Genomic DNA, 12,233 nt, shown 5'->3' on the forward strand with positions numbered 1-12,233 from the left:
CCAGAGCACAGTTCTCGGCTGTTGAGAACGCCTTCTTTTCTTAAAGCTCATCATAACCAAAACATTAAGCACAATTCTCTTCTAATGCATTCCTGCCCTTACACTATTCAGTTCTCTACAAAGGAAAGTGTAATAATATGATGTTCAATTAATTCTTTACAGACAAATGTTATGAAGTACACAGAGTAACATCATACAATCATTTATCAAATCCTAACCAACATAATTCGAGATTGCAGATATGTATTCATTACTGAAAATACTGGTTCGGTAGAGAATGCAATATTTACGTTATATTACGCTAATCGGTAAACGAGGTAGCGAACACAATATCTAACTTTTTTACGCTACTCGAAAAAAGAAAAGTTAACCATTACCGACATAGTTCAAAGTACACTGAGTACCATCATACAGACATATCTCAAATCCTATTAAACATTGACTGTCAGTTATGTATTCACTACCAAAAATGTCGGCCTGGCAGCGAACACAATATTTACATTATTGCGCTATTCAGAAAAGGAAAGATAACCTTTACCGACAACAGTTGAAGTACACAGAGTATCATCATACAGACATGTCTCAAATCCTAACAAACATTAACTGAGACTTGCTGATAGGTAATTCATTACCATAAATATTGGTCCGACAACGAACGCAATGCTTACATTAACCGGTAAAGGTGGTAGTGCGGTAAACTACTCTACAGGTAGTTAAGCAATTTGATTGCGAATTCGCTACTGTAGCAAAATATGATAAACTTGAATGAGATCTTAAAAACAAAATAATAAAATACTGATCCTGAAAGCTGTAGGCTTGAAGGCTACCAGAAATCACCATAATACTTCACCGAAATCCGGTTTCTAATCGGCAAATTTACGAAAAAAGCTGCCATCAACACTTGTTTACTAATGTGCCGGCAGAAACAGAATGAGTTTGTCTGCTAAATCGTTCCTGGTATTCCCGTTAATAGGCGGGACCAGTCACCTGCACTAAACTTTCAAGTGTTTCCTGCGAATTTTTAAATTTTAAACTGCCGTGCAAGACGAAACTATGGTTATGTAATTACTTGGCAAGTTACTGATATAAAACTTTTGTTTCACCTATGGCAAGTAGAATACTGTATTCTTTATATAATCTGTCATTACAAAAGAAAAATATCCTCCCTTATTGAATATCATAAGACTGGAAATACAATAGTTCCCTTACAGTTCCATTTCATCATTGCAAAAGTGGCCAAAACCTTCATATGAAATGACTGGCAATTTAAAAAAAAATTTTTTTTGGCATTCCCTCTCCCTCAGTTCTCAGTACACATAATACAACACATACTGCAAAACTTTTCAATCACCATTTCTGTAAGATTTGATTTAATGAGTTCATCTGGAACATACCAAATCTACATCTAGATATTCATACTACATAAGCATTGAGAGAATTGACAGTCTTATAATTCTCATAGAAACATACAAGTATGCCAGCAAGTATGTCATTTTATTTTTATCTATAAAACTATGTGTGTGTTCATCCCAGCTCCCACTGACTTACTTTCATCATACAATGACTGCTGTTAACCAAAGTACCAAAGAAAAAAAATGAGAAGCATTAAAATTGACAAAAGAAAATCCCTGTGTACCAAATACCATGCAGATGAAACCTATAAAAGACTGTAACAAACTGATGTCAGAGTTACCCAAGCTCACATTACTAACCTACATTTTCAGATGTGTAGCTTTCAACAAAGTTTTCAGTGTAACAATTATCCCAATAACTGGATCCAAAGAAGTAAAATTATAGCGAAACTGACAATTATTTCATTCAAATGCTGTCAACAAGGTCGTTAAACTTCTATTATTATCCACCTTTTCTTCAATCTTGAATAATGCCATCAGTCAAATTCTGATTTTGTCAAAATTTTGTATGATGGAAGAAGAAACTTTAGTACAATTCGGGTAGCTAAACTATGTAGTCATACTTCTCGTTGGACCTTATTCACCAATACTACAATCTTCTCTGACACTTGTCTTCAAACGTCACTCCTGGATACTTTCTTCCCAATCATTCATTCTGCACTGATATACTGTAGATTAAGTTTCTCAGTGGAAGCAAATTAGTTTAACCTTCCTATTTATATCTATCCACTCAATATTTTCTACAGAGTTTGTTTCATCCATTCTTCTGAGATGACCTATGCAATGGCGTTATTTGCTAATTACATGAATACAAGTCGAGTCCTAATTCACTGTACTGCAGACCTACCCTCTAACACACTGTGATACCCATGTTTTCAAAATAACATTCAAGCAATGAAAATGAAAGATAATCTGGTGTGCGTAGGTGAGACATTCTTCACCAACATACAGAGTTGGATAACATGCAAGCGTTCTGAACACTGACCTTTTGTCTTTATTGTGAGAATTCTGTTCAATTAAACTCTTCAAAAAGTTGCCATTTCTGAAACTCTTGCTGTCTTACGACTTATTAGGGTGGATATTTCTTCACTGATGTCTGCCGAGAAGAACGAAGATACCTGTACACAAAAAAATTTAAAAATTTATCATGATCTGACAGGCTCTACTTTTCCATAATTGGTTTATTTGCTAAATCAATAGAACTTAAGTTGATTGCAGGACCACATACAAAAGAAATTACCTAAATTTCACACTGGCAATACAGAACTGACTGTCACCGATACCAAAATAACTAAATTTCCTTGGTTGTTTCTCGCAAGCTATTAAAAGGTAAATTGATGACTGACGCTAAATGCGATGTGTGATGACAACAAAGCACAAATAAACTACGTATTGTATGCACAAATCCCTAATTGAAAATGAAAATCGGAAATAAGACGGAAAAAGTGATGGCTTTAAATAAATATTCATAGGTACTTAAGCAATCTACGGCTTGTTTTCACTTCCAATTACATATACAGTGATCCCTCATTACAGCATGAGGAGGAGATTAAGCCCTTCAGGTATACTTCTAAAAGTCTTTAGGAAGCTGAGCTATTTGGGAAGAGTTTACCCCCAAAACATAATGAATGACAAAGGTTTGTACCTGGGGTAATGAAGGCATGGATCAAAGATAGCCAATGAAACCCTTGGCTTTAGCCCTGTCACAAGTCATTAAATCTATGATTCACTAATTGCTTTCCATAAAGAATGGTTTATCTCTTCAGTAATAGGAGGCTGCACGTGAATCATAACTGGCACTCAAGAAGTTATCCTGAATATCTGGGAAAAGCTTACGGGTAAAGGCTATCATTCTTGTAACTGTACCCCAAAATCCGGGTAAAGGCTATCATTCTTGTAACTGTACCCCAAAATCCATTACTGAAGGAAATGGTGATGGAAGACAGCTGTATCCGTTATTTTCCTAAAGATCAAGGAATTATCAACATGTGCAGGTGGCTGTATATGCTAATGCTCCTGTCCAAGATGGTGACGACTTTTAGAAGAGAGATGTTCAAGACAACCCTGGGGGATTGGGGAAGCTGACCCATGAAAACTCAGTGACCATGTTAAATGGGGTGCTGAATACAAGGCAATTAAACTGGCCAGGTTATTAACTGCATGGGAGAGGTGCCTCAAGTCCTAGATTCTAAATATTTTCAGATTTCATGACGCCTGATAACTTGAAATCATTCATTCAATAGGCTTCAAGGAAGAATTCTGATGAAAGAGTTGACTGTTGGTGGACAAGGGAGATCCTGAGCATCTACGAATAGGGTATGCTGTCAGGCAAAGAAACTGAGCAGGTGGTTTTGCAGATGATGAAGAAAAATAAAATATTTCTTAATCTACTTCTCCTACATCCTTTCACTCAAATGCACTCAGGTCTGAACTATGTTCTGAAGAGAACTCTTTCCACAACACATCCACTTCTTCAGGAAGGCATTCTCTTATTTTTTTACTAATGCGGAAGCAATTTCCTCCAACATTCAACAAAATATTCAGCAGACCTTTTCATGATAAGAATTATATAAAATAAATCTACTTGTGTTCATAGTAGCATATCTAAGAGTGCTGAAATAATTTACTGTGCTCATTCCAAACAGAATCAACATAAAAAGTGTGATCTCTTGAAAAAGTCCTGGTTTTGAAAAATTAAAATGAAATAAATTTTCATTTTCTATCTCCCAACTGGCTGAAATCTCACATTATCATATGGGTGATACAGGAACCTACAACATCACCCAAGAATGTGCATTATTCCTGCCAGAGGGAGTAAGGTAAAGCTGGGAGAGTCCTCTTCAGCTAATTCAAAGTCCAATAGCTAATGTGTGGAGACAGTAATAAGGACTACCTAACACAAGATGCCTGGGGATAAGTAGGGTTTGGATCAATAGCTTACTGTTGTATTACAGTTAAAGAGCACTGCAAGTAAATTGGTGAAGCACATGAAGTTTTCTTAATGTTTTTCTAATGAGATACTTTGGAAGCAGTCATTAAAGACTACAATTCATGAGACTAACTGCATCTTCCATTTCTGACCACAAAGCTACGCATTATTTCCACTTAATCCTAGCCTTTAAACTTGTCCCAAAATATTTATAATTTTCCAAAAGTGTTATATTATTGACTTAGAGAGAAACTAATTTGCCATTCACTCACTCCGTTAACTAGGTAATTTTTAGCCCTGCCTAACCTAGAATATAGCTTTGGCACAAAAATCCCAAACTAATGATAACACTTGACTTGGACTTGAATGCAGTAGGCTGACAGCACAAAGTGCCTAAGAGGGCTATAAATACTAAATAATGGCTACCTTATTTTTCTACTTTCTTATTCCACACAAAATTCATTGTAAATGTATACAGTAGTTGCCTATACTGTATATTTGCCTGGTAAGATTCACAAATTATGAATTCTGTTTATATTGGGAGGTTGTTGCCATAATACCCTGGGGGAGATATTCAATATAAGTCAGATTTTCTGTTCTGTCCCATCTATTTTTTGTAACTATATCAGTTAACATTAATAAATGCAAATGCATTTCATATTTTCATAAATGGAACAATGGTATGGGCCTTTCATGTTATGAACTCTAGGTGGCGTATGTGCTGGTTTTATAGAAATCTGGAAATCTGGCTTTATTCAGTTGTGGATTCTGGCCACCAGTTTGGGTAACATCTCATGAGCAGTATATCTGTCACTGTGTACAGTTTTCTAAGAATAATCTTAGAATTAATCTTGCCAATTTTTCAATTTTTGCATTCGGTGAAGTTTAAAAATATTGCAGTGTATTCAGGCATGATGTATCAGGAAAGATGTCGCACAATATTTGTATGTGGGCAGTGTCTGAAAACGATTGAGTTACAAAAGTCATTTTTAGTCTGAAATTGTTTTTGACAAAAATTTTTAAAACATTCAACATTTATTCTCACAGGAAATGTTTTGTTTTCCCATTACACCCCCACACTTTGTCTAACTATAGGGAGGAACACAGGGGAACATACAGTCTTGGATCGGGGTATACATTCCATTTCGGGATGGCAAAAATGAGATACTAAGCACCCGCCCCGTAGGGAGGGTAGTGCCGTCAGTGCACCTCAATTGGTGCACTGTAGACATTACTTGGCGGATGTGCAGCGTCCCCTTCGCCCCTAGCTGCATCCTCTTTCATTCCTTTCACTGTACCTCCGTTCATATTATCGTTCTTCTATCTGAATTCCCATCTTCAACAACTGTTTCATAGTGCAAATGCGAGGTTTTCCTCCTGTTACACCTTTCAAACCCCCTTACTGTCAATTTCCCTTTCAGCGCTGAATGACTTAATAGGTCCCAGTGCTTGGCCTTGGGCCTAAATCCTATATTTTATTCTAAATTCCATCCTACTAAGTACCCGGTGTATGTAGTAAAGTATTGTTTTTTTAATGTTTTATGTTCTCTAACTTAGGTTAGGATGCATCCCTCTATGATTTACATCATCATGGATCAGGTTAGTATAGGAGATTGAGGAGGGAAGGGTGGTTTTGGTTGGGCGGGCTTGTTATGATATAGTCCGGGGGATTTTCCATTTTCCTTACCCAAAAACATACTTTACACCGCAGGCCCCCATTATTGTAAAAGCACTGGATGTTATCATTTAACCGAGTTTTCTCCCCAAAACAAATGGTGTTACTCTACTATGGTATTTTTGGTCATCGCCAACATGAATTTTAAATTATGATATTTACACAATCAAGGAAAGCACAGGGGCACTATCAGCCAGTCTGCACTTACGAAAGTAAAAGGACGGAGTTGGATTGACTGGATATTAATACAGTACAACAACGAGATCCAAAAAATAAATGAGATCAAGTACAAATGCCTAAATGTGAAACTAAGTAACGGTTAGACAAGCTGAACAACAAGATGGGGAAGGACGGGGCAATGGTGGTAAAGTAATCTCTAAACAGTAGGATTACCTAGAGTGCGAAGAGACACTAAATACTTTGGTATTTAGTAACATGCAGGCCTACAGTACACCACATGCTGTGCAATAATGTCAATAATACCTCCTGTGGATCCACACCAACAACGATGTTAATATCAGAAATGGTCGAATAATGTTCATTTTAGTGTTTACAGATACCGTAATATACAATGTGACTTGCATTGTATTTTAAGTCTGTTAATATTGCTTAAGTATTCCATTATTTCTTGGACAATGTTCGGGAAGTGTTACTGCTTGAAGAGCATACACGACGTGCTTTTGTAAAAGCACTTGTGCAATCTCTTTTAAAAAGGTGATTGTTTGGCAATGGTTTCATAACTTTTCAGCTAATTAAAACTGCAAAAATTCTCCTGATGATGTTCCCAAGATGTTTTGCAACTCCTCCCAGGTTTCAACACCTGATACATTTACTGTAGTTTAACAAAGGCTGCCTTACATGTAGGAACTGCCAATGGCAAGAGAGCTACCTTTATCAATTGTATAAGCCCAGTCAACTATAAAACAACTTCATCCATCTGGATATACCTTTACCTCTTTCACTCATAGCTGTATATCTAACTAAATTGAATAACTGGCCTGATACAGGAACAAAGGCATACTTTCTTCATGTACTTCCCAACCTAAAGATAAGAATATGTTTTGTGTAATGACATAGGAAGACAAGAGGTGCCACCCTTATCATTTACACCTCATGAATGCAATGTTAGTTGGGATGAACTTCTGTATTTCACTTCTACGATTTATGGCACCCTTGGTCAGGTTAGGATGAAGGGTCACCTTCAGGCAGGTAGGAGGATGAGCCCTACGTTACATTGGGGAAGGTAAAATTACGACGTTTCCCTGCATTTACTCTGTGACTTGTGGTGCACTGTAGGGAATGGAAAGGAATATGAAATCAGGCCAAAGGCCCAGCACTGGGACCTTTGAGGTTATTAAGTGCTGGAAGGGAAATGGAGAGCATAAAGGCTTCACAAGTGTAACAGATGGAAAACCTCGCAGTTGCACTATGAAAAAATTGTTAGAAGTAGGTGGAGAGTAAGATGGAAGAAAGAATATGAACTCAGGTATTGTAAAAGCAGCTAAGGACAGAGGGGATGCTGCAAAGAACCTTAAGTAATGTCTGCAGTGCACTGACAGCACTACTCCTGTAAGAAGTTACGTTAGGATAAATGTTCACCTCAGTAGGGTAGAGCTTGTAACTCCAAGTTAGGTTAGGTTAGCACCCCAATGTTAGGTTAGGTAAAATAAGATAAAGATGCATGCCTTAAGACAAATTTGTTTTTTGTGATTCATGCCAACTATAGACAAGAATTATTTTTGTCGTTGATACACTTTACCATTCCTGCTTGTATTTGTACGAATTCCAAGGCTTAAACGTAGGTTGGTAATTCTAAGCCAGCTGTCTGCAGTGAGCTAGCCTATGGCAAATGACGTTTTCCTATGTTATTTTACCTGCTGAACAAGACTTTAAAATAATATTTTGGCGGTTGGCTGTAACTAAAATGTAATTGACCCTTGAAAACTGCACGTCGGTACCAGTGGGTCACACACAGCTCACGGGTAAAGTACAGTTTAGCAGCAGCCGACCGGCAAAATATTACCTTAAACTCTCATAAAGCAAGTAAAATAACATAGAAAAACGTCAGTTGCCATAGTCTAGCTCCACTACACACTATTCGAAGCTTTTGTAAACGGGAAACAAAACATTACCTTTTACACTTTCAACTTGGGTGGCCTCTATAGGTTGCCGTGGCAGAACAGCGCTGCGTGCCTTTATCTGCACTTTTTAAGATTCCTGGCAAGCTCGTATGTTCTGGCATGAGGTAATATTCTTGTTCAGCTAATAAAATAACATAGGAAAACGTCAAATTCATCAATTGCCAGAGTCTCACAACTCTCGTCAAGCGCAAAAAACCAACAGCTGCTGATTGGTGAACCGAAAGATGGTGCATGCGTGTTAAGGCTTAAAATCAGCAGTACTAGTAATGAATGAAAAGTGCATTTGGAACGGCTCCCGCTATCCATTTATTCACCCTTCTTTTTGCGCTTGTTTTTCATGTTCCAAATGACATAACAGGAAATACAACAATAAGGTACCCAAACCTTTGGTATTATTTTACAATAGTTCCAACTCATTCTATAATAATTATAGTATTATAGATGCATTTTGCATAAAAAATAATTAAACTTTGTCTCTAAACACTTTTTGGGGAAATTCACCATATCTGAGATATGAATGTTTATATAATCCCCATCCTCAAAAAAAAATTTCTAAGTGTTTTGTTTGCTAACACGGACACAGTTTGTGCTCTGATGCGAGTTGTTTTTGTTTAGAACTGCACTGTGGTTCTGATGCGAATTTCTCCCCTTAAAATTGCATCGTGGTGAGTTACGTGTTGTCTAGAGTCACGTGACCTTGGAGAAAATCTTACAGATGTCAAACATTTTCCCTTGCCATTTGGTTCAAGTCTGTCTTAGAGTGAGGTTATGTCCAGTCTGTGTTTCGTCTTGTAACTTTGATTATTTTCGCTTAATTCACGATTTCCTTGAAAATAGAACACTATGCATTGATTTTTAAACAAAACATGGAGTGTTACCTGCAGCAGTACAGTTCAGTTTTACACCAATTTTTACTTGAAGCTGCTAAATTATATCCACTTTTAAGTGACACCCAGCCACCATCACCACCTAGGGAATCATTTTGTGATGACGATGACGACGACACTGTAGATGAGCCACAACCATCTTGTTCTGGATATAACCCATCAAAATGTTTGTGTCCATCCAATTAAGGTAAATTTATAATTGTTTTTAAAATATTGTAACATGATTTACCTTCTGTAAGCCCTGTGGGTAGCGCACGCAGCGCAACATTACCTCTTGCCAGTATATACGAGCCTGCCCTGAATCATTATAAATGCGGATAAGGCGCGAAGCGCCGTTCCGCCACCCCCTTGCGGTTAAGGGACATTAGGCTACATTACACTAGCCTACGTTCCCTGACTATGGCTTGCTAGGTATGCTATGATTTACCTCATTTTATTCATTAATTCAAGTGCTGTTTTGTGTCGATGGTGATTTACCCCACCCAAAACCCCCCATTCTCAAAGGGTCCTCAACCTTGTTGGATGTAGTAGGGGTGTATAGGCTAGTAACTCAAAAACTCATTTCCCCAATGTATTACTATCATAACCATTCAGAACACATTAAAACACACTTGAAAATACATAATTACTTTAGAAAAATGGAGTAGGAACTGTTGTAAAAATTTACCAAACCTTTTCCCAAGTTATTTACCCCACCCAAAAACCCAAATTACCAACGGGTCCCCCTTACTGTTAGCTATTCTCGAAAGGGTTTAACCCTCCCCAAAACCCTGATTCCCAACGGTCCCCTTTACCGTCGACTACAGTTCTAAGGTAATTTACAGCTTAATTACATTTGACTGCCAAAATATTACTCTAAATTCTTGTTCAGAAGGTAAAGTTCTATAGAAAAACGTCAACTGACACAGCCTAGCTCACTGTGGACAGCCGGCTTAGATCTACCCGTAGATTAAAACTCTTGCCAAAATTTTCTGTTAAATACCCTAGCTGGACAAGATGTAGTCTAGGCTACATCTATTTTTGCCTAACCTAAAAATGAAAATGTTCACCAACAGGATGTTCATCAAGAAAATCACAACTGGCATATAACGTCAACGAATCAATAACTCTTTCAAGTTTTAAGACATAAACTTAGCTTAAAACCAACAAATTCAGGTATAAGTATAGCCTAAGCTGATCTTGGCTTGATACTCCAGATAAAATCTTGGTCATGATTAATAGCCTACCAGTGTTAACAGTGACTAGAATCATTATTTTACGAGTTGTACTTACATCCAATTAAAAGCAGAATTCTCAAAAGATGCGCGTATACAGTGCATACACCAAGAACTGATTTCCCGGTTACAAACAAAGACTTCTAACGCCATGTTGTTTCAGAATCATTGACTACCGAGATGTATGAGTATGACGTCACGAAGAACAGAAAACGGGTATTAACGCTACTTTTCTTCATATCTATCTCTTGGGGCTCCGGGTGGAAGGGGGAAAAATGCGTTCCAGTCCGAACCTCTTTTTGCTACCTTTTGTATCATATAACAAACAGCTTAAGTAGAACGTAAATTATGAACACCAGCGTGATGCGTATTGATAATCAAATTCATGATATACATACGTAAATTATAAAATAAAACATAAAGTTCTGAAAGGAATGTATCCACAGACGACCAAGTATCGCAGAGGTGGTAACTATCAATTGGTTATTTTTTGTTTACGTTATTTAGGCACACAATTAAATGTCATCGACAATAAAAAGCACTTAACCAAATGAAAGATGTGAGAAAAAGTAAATCCAAATCACTTCATGTTCCCTTAATTAAAGCATTAATCACGGAGGGCCACTTAAACGACTACAAGAAACCGCACCGTGAATTATATGAAAAGATTATTCGACATATTCAATGATGCAGTTAATATCAAAATAGCAATTACCATTTTAATATTCTTTCAAGAAATTCTGTTTTAATAACTGTATTTTTTTTCTCTTAAACAAAAAAAGTCAAAAGAATCGCTGTCAGTATGTTGCTTAAGACATTAGAGAAAGGTCTTACCCCTTCCAGCGATAATTACTGTTCTTCATAAACTTGTAAAAACTTGAATTTCCTAACCTGTGAGACTTTCAGAACGAAAAAATCTTAAAATGGGTCTTATTTATCTTCTGCTATTGAAGTGACAGGAAGATAAACAGTGACTAATAAGTGTCGGAACCAGCTGTATTGACTGCCAGATTGTAACGCCAGTTTTAATAGCCACAAATCAATCAATCACTTTTTTGCATAAAGCCAGCATCTGATTTTAAAGCCAACTGGTTGATCAAGTGGTCACAGCGTTATATTCATATTCAATAGGCTTCAGTTCTTATTGGAAATGGAATACAGAGTTTAGGCCATAGGCAAAGCGCTAAGACTATATGAGGTTATTCAGCACTGGAAGAGAAATTAAGAGTTGGTAGGTTTGAAAGGTGTAACAGGAGGAAAACCTGGCAATTGCACTATGAAATAATCGTTAGGAGTGGGTGGATAGCAAGATGGAAGAAAGTTAATATAAATGGAGGTACAGTAAAAGGAATGAAAAGGGTTGCAGTAAGGGGCAAAGGACGCTGCAAAGAACCTTTAGTAATGCCCACTGTGCACCCCGTGAGCTCTAAGTGGGTCCTGCCCGTGAGGTGCTCTGACGGCACTACCAACCTGCGGGGTTCAGTTCTTGTAGATATTATTATTATTATTATTGTTCAGAAGATGAACCCCATTGATATGGAACAGGGGCCACTGACTTGAAATTCAACCTTCCAAGGTATATGGTGTTCATTTCAAAGAGGTAACAGAAGGTAATAGGAAACAGAAAAATAAGAAATCAGTTAATCCTCATTAAAAGACAAGGAGCGTATAGATATACACACACACATATATATATATATATATATGTATATATATATATATATATATATATATATATATATATATACAGTATATATATATATATATATATATTTATATATACATATATATATATATATATATATATATATATATATATATATTAAATAAATATATTATATTCCTCACTCACTATATTTTGCGACCAAAGTGTACACACAACTCAGATAATCACGAAAAAATAATAGAAAAACAAAAATTAGTAAATACAAATAAATAAGTAAATGAATAATTAAATGAGCGAATTAGTACACAT

The 12,233-nt window shown here is 36.7% G+C and overlaps 1 long non-coding RNA gene across 2 annotated transcripts in view; it reads right to left on the reverse strand.

Annotated features, from left to right (window-relative positions):
* The window catches only part of LOC136834179 (uncharacterized), a 24,957-nt gene extending 14,519 nt beyond the window's left edge, over window positions 1-10,438 (reverse strand). For both annotated transcript variants that reach the window (XR_010851664.1, XR_010851665.1), the window contains exons 1-2: window positions 10,317-10,438; window positions 2,398-2,530 (exon numbers count right to left, since the gene is read on the reverse strand). This is a non-coding gene — a long non-coding RNA (uncharacterized lncRNA). The remainder of the gene's footprint in view (window positions 1-2,397; window positions 2,531-10,316) is intronic.
* Between the last annotated feature and the right edge of the window lie 1,795 nt (window positions 10,439-12,233).

This window comes from Macrobrachium rosenbergii, chromosome 53 (assembly GCF_040412425.1).
Source record: "Macrobrachium rosenbergii isolate ZJJX-2024 chromosome 53, ASM4041242v1, whole genome shotgun sequence".
NCBI lineage: Eukaryota > Metazoa > Arthropoda > Malacostraca > Decapoda > Palaemonidae > Macrobrachium > Macrobrachium rosenbergii.